Below are 12748 nucleotides of genomic sequence, written 5' to 3'. Positions count from 1 at the left end.
GGAACGCTTCCTATTTGCGTAAGACAACTGAAATACACTGAAAGTAAGAATGACATACACAGTCACTATTTGTACCAGTTATGGAGGCACTCGGAGAAGGCAATGGCACCCCACTCCAGTACTCTTGCCTGGAAAATCTCATGGACGGAGGAGCCTGGTAGGCTGCAGTCCATGGGGTCACTAAGAGTCAGACACGACTGAGCTACTTCACTTTCACTTTTCACTTTCATGCATTGGAGAAGGAAATGGCAACCCGCTCCAGTGTTCTTGCCTGGAGAATCCCAGGGATGGCAGAGCCTGGTGGGCTGCTGTCTATAGGGTCACACAGAGTCGGACACGACTGAAGCGACTTAGCAGCAGCAGCATGGAGGCACTGCTTACTTTTATGATGATGTCAAGATATTACAATATAGGGAATCTTTTTTCTTAAGAAATTGATTTTAAAATCCTGAAATGTTTTATGATTATGTACCTGACTTTATCATGCTTTAAATATCATAGTTTCTAAATAACTGGTAATCTAATTCTAATGAAAGTTTTAGAAAGGGTTCAAAGGTTTGCTCTGCTTAGAATATTCCTTTACCAATGATATTACTCCTCTACCTTTCGAAACAGTCTATGGATCACTTCTAGAAGCCCTGCCTCATACATTTATACATATTTATGCTATATTGTACTGTAGTTTTATGTTTAGATTTTCCCTTTTTAAGTCTGGTGGCTAAATTGTGAGCTTCTTGAAGACAAAAACTGTGTTTTATTTATCTCTCAATACATAGTATTATTCAGTTCCTAGAATTGAGTAGGGTGCTCAATAAATATATATCTGATAAATTGATGAACTTTCAGTCACACACATACACACACACACATATATTAGATCAGGGCATGAGTAGCATGTCCTATATCTTTGCATATTCTTCAAGTGCTTATGAACCTTTTAACATTCCTTATAAACAGATTGATATATCTCTGAATGTTCTGGTCACTTTGAGGGAAATTTTCTAATCTTTGAAAAAACTCTTTTTTTTTTTTTTTTTTTTACCTTTTCTTATTCTTTGTTTTTACTTTGAGCATCATTTTTGTCATAGACACAAGTGTGCTGTCAAGTACTGATTGTTTGACTGGACCATACAGCATTTTGAATCCTTAGTTTCATTCACACATTGCCTGTTTGGTGGCTTTGGTCAAGCACGTTATCTGCATGTTACATAATAAATCCATGGATTGTTTCAGTTAACTAGAAAAATAAAAATCTTACTTTCAAAAAAGTTCTCAGCATTTAATACAGTGCTTGGCATATTGTTAGGACTCAATAAATGTTTGTGGAATGCATGAATAAGTCAGCCATTATTGTTAACTGTTTTGAGGTATGAGATTAAAAAAAAAAAAAAAAGACTAAATGAAACGCCCAGTATCAGGCAGCCGGGGGGACAGCAAATCTGACATTCAATAATTCTTACCTCTGTGTTTCTAGACTGTTACACAAGCTCACTGAGAAGTGCTGTATATGTCTGATTTCTCAACTTCACCCTGCAGTAAACTTTTGCAATCTGGAGGCTAGAGACCTCTTTTGTAAATGTTGTCTGCGCGATGACTGTGTTGGCACTGAGAGGGCCTTAGCAGATAAAGTGGAGGAACATATGGCTCCCATCTGAATACAAATTGGTGGACATAACGTGGTAATTCAGCGGAGATGTCCTCTACATTGTAAACCGAAAGAGTATGATTAGAGGTGTTTATAAACGGCGTCTGAATTCCCCACACACACACCCTCCCCACCTCTTTCCACTGTAGTTTTATCGGCCTGAATCATGGCCATCTAGCGTCCCAGGCTCACTGCGTTATTTGTTAAAATGGCCAGCGTGAGGAATTATTAATTAAAGCTAACAAATCACCCTGACGAGCTGTGCCCTGGCATGGCTGAAGGTTGATTGGCGAAAGTGTTCTCCTCTGGAGAAAAGACTTTTTGTGCTTGTGACGCAGTCAGGGACGGATTATTGAATATGCAAGTTAGAAGAAAAATCACAGGACAAGCAAATTGAGTATTTACTGGCAAATAATTGCTCTCTTAAGCTGTGGCTCTCTTCCTAAATTCTTAACATTCCCGAGGGTTAGAAAGAAACACAGAAAAATGCATCGGTACAGAGTACATTTCAAAAAAATTACCTAGACTGATGTTTCAGACTTGTGCAGGTAAGTGCGATTATGTGTGCATGGAAAGTGAAACAACAAGGGGAAGCAAGGGGAAAATGGGGGAAATGTTTAATCTGGTGGGTTTTTAAAAATCAATTTGTTGTTTATTGAAATACTGCTCGGCGTATTTCTGCCTTGACTGAGAGTTTAGTTTCAGTGTTGGATTTATTGTGAAAGTTAGAGAAATGAGAAGGAGGGAGGTTTCTCAGAGTTACTTTGTGCCTTTATCAGCAGAAGAGTATGTTAATGCTTTGCCCCAATAATAGTTTTAAACTTTGCTCAGATATTTGTGGATATTTGTATAAAACTATCACTTGATTTAAGTCTCCTCAGTTATTCTCAGTATTATTCATTATGATCTGTCTTAAGAGCATCCCAAACATGTTTGGGTACAACTATTGCTTTTACTTTTCAGAGTAAACTCTGTTTTACATTAGCACCAAGCTAGTCCTTGTTCAGAATTTCTAAAGGGACATTACAGTTCCAGAATAGTTACTTAAACTTCGGGCTTCTGTAATAACCAGAGTGTCCTTATTGTCAACTGTGTGGTCTTTTTATCTGAAGTGTTAATCAGACTACTGAGTTTCGTGGACATTTTAAGATAAGTGAGATTAGGTTAGAGACTTTTTCAAATGACATTTAAATACATAAAAGCATGAGTGTGGAAATGAAGGCTCATTTTATGTATAAAATACTGACATTAAGAAACAGAGGTGTATTGCTAATACAGCTGGGTTAAGTGAACAATATTATCAAAACACATATATCCACTGAATTTCATATTCTGTGAAAACCTGGATATGTGCTTTCATCGACAACAAACTGTTTTTGAAATGAGAGTAACTGGCTGGCGAAATAGCATTTGAGGATTGTAATAACTATGAATAACATGGATTTAAAACAAAGGCATAAACATAATTTAAACTAAATTAACTAATTAATAATTGCAAAGTACTTTAACAATAAAACATCTTCAAGACAGTAAGAATAATAGTAATAATAATAATAAAAGTGGAAAGTCTGGCAATCACTCAAAAATGAAATCAGATAACTAGCACAAGTTTTTAGATAATCAGAATTTTAAAATGTAAATATTTAACTTATTTTACCTTCTAATCTATTCCTGAACCATGCAATATTGTACTGGCTACAATTTTTCCTTACTATATCTATTTTATTAGAAAATGACTTCTCTTAATATGTAGAATAGAGCTCAGAAGAAAGTTTAGAAAGTGTATTTTTTAAAGGTTTAATTCCCACTGGATAACATTCTGTCCTCAAATTTCAAGAGGCAGCCCCCTTAAAGTTTCTTGTGACTATTTGAGGGCACAATTTGGTCCATTATTTTCAAATAGCAAAGGGCGCATTTAAAGCATATGTTCAGAGACTAAACCATCTGCCTGCTTTATTATGAATACCACAGAATTATGAGGACTTGGAAAGGCTCAGAAACTGAACCAGAGTTCTGTACAAGATTTAAAAAAAAAATACAGCACTTTTGTTTTAAAAAGTGCTTTGTAACCACTTACTCTTGCCAAGTATTTCATTAGTTCTTCTGTGAGAGAATTGTATCATTACACCATTTTGATGTATGGGGAGTCAATGGCAAAATGTAGTTGAGTGATATGAACCTATGGCAAGTTAATGGTAATATTTTTGCTCTGATTTAACTCCCTCCATTTAAATGCCTCTTAGAGTTTTGGATTGACTTATCAATAGTGAAACTCACAGTGAACTGAGGAAACATAAAATGGTGACTGCTAGAATAAAAATGAAATCCAGCTGCTAGCTTCTGGACTGTCTACAAATGAGTTGCAAGAGACAAGTAGAGGTCAGACTAAAGAGCATAACTGTAATCCAACTGTGATGTATTCCAAGTATCAATCAACTGTTGGTGCCCATGATGGGGGGGGGGTGGGGAATTAAAAAAAAAACAAGGGCAACTTGGCATTATTCCTGCATGGTGCTATATTCTTTTGATATCTGAAAGGATATGAGATCCAGAAATTAATATAACAAAAATCATATTTGTGTCTCAACACAATAATATTTCAGCCCAAAGTGGTTAGATAAGGACAAATTAAGATGAATGTCACTGTTAAGATGTCCAGTGCCCAATTAGAGTTCTTCTAACTTACCTGAGTTGTTACTAGAATCAGTCTGAGACTAGCTGGATCATTATCAGAGGAAATACAGAAAATAAACTAAACCCATTTTTGAATAGAGGCTTTCATTGTTGAAATGACTTATCCCTGTTTGTTGCTTAATGAAAATTATTTAAGAAAGTAACAGTGGAGGCAGAGGACTAAAGAGTTTCATTGAAGATTTTAAGATATATACATATATATGTATGGAAGATTCATATAAGTAAATAATTATTCATATATATTTCTATGCATGCATTTATAATTTTAAAAAGAAAAAATATAAATTACACACCTTGTTAGGCTGATTAAACCTAGGAATTGGTTGTTTCTTGTTGTTTTTTTTTTTTAATACAGTCAGTCTAAAAGACTGAACACACAGATTTTAACACAGCTATAGTTGGCTTTCAAAACTGAAGGATGTCAAAATTAATGATCTGGTGCCAAAAATACCTATGTTCAAATTCACATGGCTATTCTCATAGTAGTAATTTTAATTTTATGCCTCTCTATATTGCAGTCCTGCAAATAATCAAATGAATTTATTAGCCCAAAGACTATAAAATATTTCCACTATTTCAAAAGGCTAGTTTTTATTTTATATTTTAGGTGAGTTTTATATGTATATGGGCTTCCCTGGTAGCTCAGTTAGTAAAGAATCTGCCTGCAATGGAGGAGACCCCGGTTTGATTCCTGGGTTGGGAAGATCCCATGGAGGAGGTAATGGCTACTCACCTCAGTATTCTGGTCTGGAGAATTCCATGGGCAGAGGAGCCTGGCAGGCTGCAGTCCATAGGGTCACAAAGAGTTGGACACAACTGATCAACTTTCACACACACACATATATATAAATACGCACAGAGACACATACACTGTTTGTTTTGTTTTTCTCATATATTTCTACCATCCAGTTCCAAAAAGGGAATTAAAATGACTGAGAAAGGAAAAGATGCAAGTAATACAGTGAAATACATGAAGTAAAAGTAGATAAGAAAGGCAAAAACAAGAAAAGAAACAATAAACAAGGGCAAAGATACAGTCAAGAGTGAAGTTGGTACACAAACTACATTCGATGAAGTGCTATACATTTTCCTTTAAACTTGCATGCAGTCAAGTCAAAGAGAAAACCATGGCAAGTTATGCAATTTATAACACTCATAAGAATAATTTAAAAATCTCCATCATTCATTGCTAAGGTTCTTGAAGAATGACAGACTCTGAATATTTAGAGAACTCAGTCCTAATGGAGCTTCCACTGAAAATAATTATAGGCTACAGAGACCTAGAGGTCAGGGCAGAATCAGCAGTTACACTTTTGTGAGGCACGTGTAGAGGAATAGACTATAGTAATCTCTTTTCAATCCCAGGCGAGAAGTTTCTTGGGAGGAGGAAGGGGAAGCTTCAATTAGTGCAGTTATGTTGGCAAGACCAAGGTTTTATGGAAAATAGGGATTTCAGGAGAAATTTTAATAATTATCTCATATAAATATATGTATACATATATAGTTTAACAAAAAATCAAAAATTTAGAAGGCATCCACTTTTATAATAGCCATTAAAACACATTTTATCAAATAAACCTCTTGAATCAACTCTGCTTCCCTAAATTGTTATTGAAATGTTGCTGTACTCCTGCCATTTTTTTCCTACTTTTACTTGAAGCACACTGTCAGTCTTTGTGAAGTTTTAAAAAGAATCTTTTCTGGCTTGAATTGAATGTTTCTTGCCTTTGCGTCCTTCCTTGGTTCATTTTCAAAAGTCTTAGCAAACTACCTGGTCTTTTCATGGCAATTTTGATGGTTAAGTCACATTGAATAGGTCTGTCTTTTCTCCATATTGAAAAAGTAAAGCATAAAGTTTTTTTTTTTTTCCACATTTCCTTTGTAGCACAATCCATAGTAAGTAGTCCAAGGACCACCTGTATCAGAATTACCTAGGGTGTTTGTCAAAATGAAGATCCCTGGACCCTATTCCTGAATTTCTGAATTAGAAGCTCTGAGATTAGAGTCTGAGGATCTGCAATTTAGGAAGTTACCCAGGTTAGTTACATACACTAAAGTTTGAAAACCATTCTTCAAGATTGTGACTTTAAAATTTCTAGTATATGAGTATAAAATGGTAGAATTTCCACTCTACAGTTGATGAGAGCTAATTATGTATAACACAGACCAAAACACTAAGGCATATTAAGTGATGATGGATGGCCTTTTCGTGAGACTAGGAAGATCAAGCTTAGAAAAACATTCTGAATTTGTTTGAACCCTTCAAGTCATATCTCACCATTACAGGAAGATGTTCTTAAACTTTTTAGCTATCATTTACTGAAAACTACTATGTGCTAAGTCATGTGTTGCATCTGGGTAGTAGAGATACAAAGATGAAAAAGAACAACTCCATCCATTGTCTGAAAAAATGCATATTCTAGGATAATTTATTACTACTAAGATATTATCTTCTCTGTGCTAGGATAAGTATGAATTGCACATAATATTCTCTTGAGTAAAACTGAAGATTTCCATTGTATTATATCAGTATGAATTTATACTTGATAGAAATTTTATATAATAAACCCTGGTACAACTTGGAAGCTGCAAAATGCAAGAAATCATTGTCAGTTCCTCCTTCTTCCCCTCAGCAATAGACTGCATCCCCCAGTACTGAAATGGGAGGTGTCATGGGGACCTACTAATTCCATCTTTGTCCTCTATCAGTGATTTGATACTGGGATTCCTTTTGAGAGGAGGAAAGGGATGAGTAAGTAAATGCACCTGACGTTATGAAGACTTGTATGTCCTTTTCTACTGCCTCATCTAAGGCCTCAGCTGACCTGTAGGAAATGCTGGAGCCTAGCCTCCCTTGTTGGCAGGTAGGGCAAAATATGGAGGAACTTGAGTGATCCTGCCTAGTACCCTGCTCCAAAGTCTCATTAGTACCAGGAATTGGTATCAACAGGCTAAAAGAGACATTTTATGCATAAAGGAATCTGGTAGTTGGTCTGAGGAACAGGATAGAACTTGCAGTTTCATTGATGATTCATGTTTTCCTGGAAAAGTACTGGAGACACTCTCCCCCCTTATTATTTCCAGAACAATATGAGAAATATTGTGAGACCTTCCATATCCTTTTTCTTTTCCTTCCCTTTTCTTCAACATATATTTGCTATGTATTTAGTGCCATGCTTTCGTTTAGGAACTTTAGGGATAGAGTGATGAATAGAGTTTCTACTTTCCTGAAATCTATATTAGGGTATATAATGTATTAGGGTTAGAAGGGGAATAAAATTACTAAATGTAAAATGTAGAGTAATGCAAGTATAATATGATTCATTTTAAAAACATTGCCTGCTGCACCCTCCATGACTTACAAGTATATTCATGTTATTTCATAATGTGTGTATATATATATATGTATCTGTGTGTGTGCATGTGTGTATAAATACCTATTTCTTGATGCATTTATAGACTTCACTGGAGAACAGACTAGTCAATCCAGGACTCTGCTTATTGTGGGAAGCTTTTTTTCATAGGGACCTGCACAAAGTGTAAGGGGAAAAACAAGCACACTACAAGGATCAATATGCGTGCACAGTCAAATGCAAGACCCTTCTTTTCCATCCTTTTGCTTACTTGTGTGTATGTTTCCTGGGTTTTGTTTTTGTTGTTTAAGATCTAAATGCTAGGCACTCCAGACACCCTGGGGTCTAAGAGTTAGGGTCAATCTTCAAGTGAACAAAGTAAAGATGACAAATGACTAATAATAGTATATGCCTTGATAAGGTTCTATGAAGGATGCAGTACTGTCCTAGAAGAGATCAGAGCATAGGCAACAGGAAAAGTTTCCCAGAGGGATTCAGGTTTTAACTTAGACTAACAACGCAACAGTAAAACAAAACAAAAATATTTTTTAAAGTAAACTAATTTTTCACCTGATCACAAAGGTATGACCCAAGTGTGTCACCTAATATGTATCCATGATGAAAATATTCTAGACAATAAGACAACCTATATTTTTTTTAAAAAAAAGGGAGTATTGGAAATCATTGGTTAACTCAGCACTTGAGAGAAACCATTGTTAACGTTCATATGAAACTTTTTGAACACGTATTATGTTCCAGGGTTCTGCCAGCCAGCCACAGTCTTCTCAGAAGGGAACATTTTAATTAGCAGGCAATATGAATAGAAGCAACTCAAACTTTAACTCCTGTTGGCTGTCTTCAGATTTGGTATTACAAACCAGCTGGGTCCCACCTGGAGTTAGTGTAGCTAGAAGAGCATATATGAGTGTTCTCCGGAACAAACATGGCACCTGCTGCCGCCCTCACCTAGAGAGGTGTGAAAGTCAGGTTCGTTGACTGCTTCTTCTCAGCCTGTGTGACCTTGGGCGAGTTATTTGGCCTCTCTGTGTCTTGGTGTCCTTCTCTGTCACATTGGATTACTAACAGTATATACCTCACAAGATGTTTTGAGAAATGAATAAGATAATGCATATAAAGTGCGAATCACAGTCCTTGGCACCTAGTGTAGCATTCAGTAAGTTCTGTCATTATGATGCTGACTACTATTACTATTACAGTTGTTTTCATTGCCAAGGAAACTTGCTGAAAACATATTTTGTCCAGTGCATTTGCATTGTCACTACTGACAAAACAACTCAAAACACACTTCTTACTGAGGGTGGGACAGAGATATCATCTTTGCAACACACATTAAGAATCTGAATATATAGCTGAAAATTATAATATAATTTAGTAGATAAAATGACATTATGCAGACTAATTTTCTGTTTCTAGATAGAAATGATGTTTAAATCTGCCTTAAATGCCCTTCCTGTTACAGGTTTTGTTTCAACAATTTGTGGCTAACTAGGTTTGTTTAATTAAAGAAACTTTAAATCCAAAGCCCTAATGTTTTTCACATACTACTGTATTTTTTATACCATCAGTGACTGAAAAAGATTAGAAACATAACTTGACCTAATGAGGCATCTTCAGGAAGGAGAGACTTCTACATTGTCAAGATCTGTATTTTAACATGATAGTGAACAAAAATATCTAGCCTAGCAGCCACATGTTAGGCGCTTAAATACATATTTTGAATTGATTTACAATTTGCAAGAAAAAGCACATGAACATCAGTGTAGATGTTCTATAGAAGTGTAAATGATTTTAAGAGAAAGATTGCACAGTAGAAAAACAATATATTAGAAAAATTCATTTGTGTGGAATCTTGACAACATATTATGTTAACTTTAAAATAGTAGGCTTGCCCCAGTATGAAAGGCAGAAATGTACAGTGAAAAGAATGTAGACTTTGTAGTTGCACAGCCATGTATTTGGGTATTCCCTCCACTATTTGCATATTATATAATCATGGATACATTATTTCTTGTTGCTAAGTCCTTGAACAGAAAATGGGGCAATAATGGCCTCATTGCATGGTAAGTTTGTGTAGTGCCTAGAAGAGTTCTTCGAGCATGATAGATAAATTATATCTATTGACAATGGCAATAACAACAATAAGATAGAAAAACCCTGTGTACAATAAATATAAGCCTATTATGTGTAGAATATATATATATATGATTCATATGAATTGGTATATACATTCCAATATAATAAATACTAATACCTGAAATTGCCTTGCTTAATATTTGACATACCATTAAAGTGCTACATGTAAATTTTACCTATTTAAATGCTATTATGAAAAGGTCTGCCTTATTTATTTTAGTTAAATGAAGATAAAATTAAAAAATCTAAAACCAACTCTATCTTTTGAAGAATGACAATAAAAGCAAAAGCCACCAAAAGATCTGTTACTAACATAGTCAAATAATTTGAACTTAATGCAAATAAAGAGCAGGGAAAATACTCTATTTCAAATGATAGAAAAAGTGAATTAACTTGAGAGACTCTTAGGTGACCCCTAATCTGGATAGTATTAATTGGAAGCATTTTAAAGATCATAGGGCTATTATTTCTAGTTTCTGTGGTAGCTACATATGGAAAATGGCTGCAGATATTCACAATACAAAAATAGTTCATTGCTAAATTCGAAATTCTGTTAATGTCACAAACAGTGGGATGTGAAACACAAATGAATTGTGCTGACAGTTGAGTCCCAAGCTGCCTATTTTTTTTTCCCTCAGAGCTGCCCATATTTGGCTTTATATTTTCTCCAGTCCTAATTTAACCCATCAATATTTGTATTTTCTGAAGCTAGCACCACCATGGAGCAGACCACTTTTAAGGATTTTATTCCTAAATGCATCTGGTTCCTAGGAATTTTGCTCTCACTGCTTTTCTTCCTACTGATAGGTATTCTTGAATCTTTCTTTACCTCTCACCTTAGAGTCAGAGTTTCAATCACTTGTTAACCTACAGGCTTCTAGGGCGTGGGATTGTTCTTTACTCCATCTCTCTGGAGTAACGTGTCTTTCTATTTTTCTTCATCTGCTGGACACATTTCTTCTCCGTGTTGCTTTGACTTCCTGTCATCCTGATAACCTACATTCATTTCCTACTATAGTGGTTTTTTTTTTTAATTTGTTTTCTAAATGTCACTCTTATCCTCTTTGGTGGAAGATCTTTATGATCCTAGATTTGGGGAACAAAACTAGATACACTATTTTATGAACTGAATAAAGCTCCCTTTTAAATACAGTAATTTGATATAGCCATAAGCTAGCTTGACTTTGGGAAAATGTCATTTTAAAATATCTCTAAAATGCATTGTCAAAATGACCAAGTTATTTTGGCTTAATGGATTTTGTAGCTTGGACACCAAATCTACCTCACAGAGCAACAGTCCGGGTGAAATATATTTTATCTGCATTTTACTACAGACAGTGATTTGGCTACCATTTATTGAGTGACCTCTCTGCACCAAGAATTTTACATATAATTCTTAAAACAGTCCTGTGAGATAGCTACCTTTATCTTCACTTAATAGATTAGAAAACTTTGACCTAGAGAGGTTAAATAACTTGTTAAGGGGTGGAAATGGGATACACACCCAAGGTTCTAAGACGCTAAAACTCATCTTTCCTCCTTTACCACATTCTTGTGCCTGGTTATGTATTTATATTTTGGTAATGGGAAAGAAGTTTGTAGTATAATTTAATTGGGGGCATAGCCAATTTCCTCAAAGCAAACAGAGTAACGATGAGATTTCACTGTTATCCTTTTTATGGAAATATGAGCCTCAGGTTGTAGAGTCACTAGATCTGCAGAAGGCTGAAGCACATGAATGTAGGTAACTTTCTTTACTGCTCCCTTTGGTTTAAAGAGACAGGTTATTATTCGTTCTGAATAAACTGGAGCTTAAAATGGGTGGTTCGTACACCAGGGATTTCAGGTTTCCCCTCAAAAGTCTCCGGTGACTTCTCCTAGTTATTTTCTCCAAAACTGAAATCTGATGATTTTTCTCAGCAAATGTATTCTGTGATCTTTTCTCCCACCAAATTTCTGAAGAATTGTTATTAGTAGTACTAGTATTAGTACCTTTATAAGGTAAACACACAATGTAGTTTTAATACATTCATCATCTATATGTTTATCTTATGAGGCACTAATACTATTTTGCTGTTATATAGCACTTCATGGTTTACAGTTTGGAAAATACATACCAAAGAGATAGCATTGAGGAGGACATTGCCCTTTCCTTGGGCTCACTTCAGATGGGGATATAAAATGTAGCTGTAGTTTGGACATGCAGTAAAGCAGTGGCAGGACTACCCTCCTGCCGAGAATGAGAATCTTTACTTTCCAGATTAATACTTGGTATTTGCCCTTGTGCAGTTGGACCATTCAGTTTGCCCATTTGCAATCCAAATCCTAAGACCTTGCTTTGAGCAAGAACTTGAATGTTAGTGTAGATAGGCCTAATTTATCTCTTTGCCACAACCACTTAACTTCATTTGGGTCAAAACCTCCAAGAGGAACTCTGGAAATTTCACTAGCATTTAGAGTGAAATTTTAGCTTAAAAAAAGAAAAGAAAATAAAAACAGTAACAAGAGCCCTGGAACCATCTTTCTTCAAATATTCCCCAGAGAAGAAAAATATAAAAACCTTATTGTGTGATGCTAAGTTTTGGTTTACACATCATGAGTGCTCTTCTTAGCCTGCAAACTCACCCTTCCTCTACTCCCAATGGATGTTCAGTTTCCTTCTGGAATTCTGGCTATTGCCAATTTTGATATATGTCTTCACTATTATTTAATACTCTAAATTTAAAATAGATGTTTCATTCTTACACTTTTTGAAGATTCAGTAGGCTTTATTTATCTAAAATTACTGTAAAACTCAGCCCCAAATCCTGTTTTTTAAACAAATAAATATTGCCATTTTTTACAAATCTGAATACCATAGGCTATTTTTACCCTTTTTCTTTATCCCATAGTTCAGCTTGTA

General features: G+C 35.3%; 1 protein-coding gene across 25 annotated transcripts in view; it reads left to right on the top strand.

The window, feature by feature from the left end:
- ZBTB20 (zinc finger and BTB domain containing 20) overlaps positions 1 to 12748 on the top strand; it is an 869429-nt gene that overhangs the window by 390713 nt on the left and 465968 nt on the right. For 2 of the 25 annotated variants that reach the window (XM_055568258.1, XM_055568259.1), the window contains exon 1: positions 1408 to 2193. The exons of the other annotated variants lie outside the window; for them this stretch is intronic. The gene's annotated coding sequence lies outside the window, so the exon portion shown is untranslated. Of the gene's footprint in view, positions 1 to 1407; positions 2194 to 12748 lie in introns of those variants that run through there. 25 annotated transcript variants of the gene reach the window in all.

This window comes from Bubalus kerabau, chromosome 2 (genome assembly GCF_029407905.1).
Source record: "Bubalus kerabau isolate K-KA32 ecotype Philippines breed swamp buffalo chromosome 2, PCC_UOA_SB_1v2, whole genome shotgun sequence".
Classification (NCBI taxonomy): Eukaryota; Metazoa; Chordata; class Mammalia; order Artiodactyla; family Bovidae; genus Bubalus; species Bubalus kerabau.
This window is presented reverse-complemented; position numbering and strand designations above follow the sequence as displayed.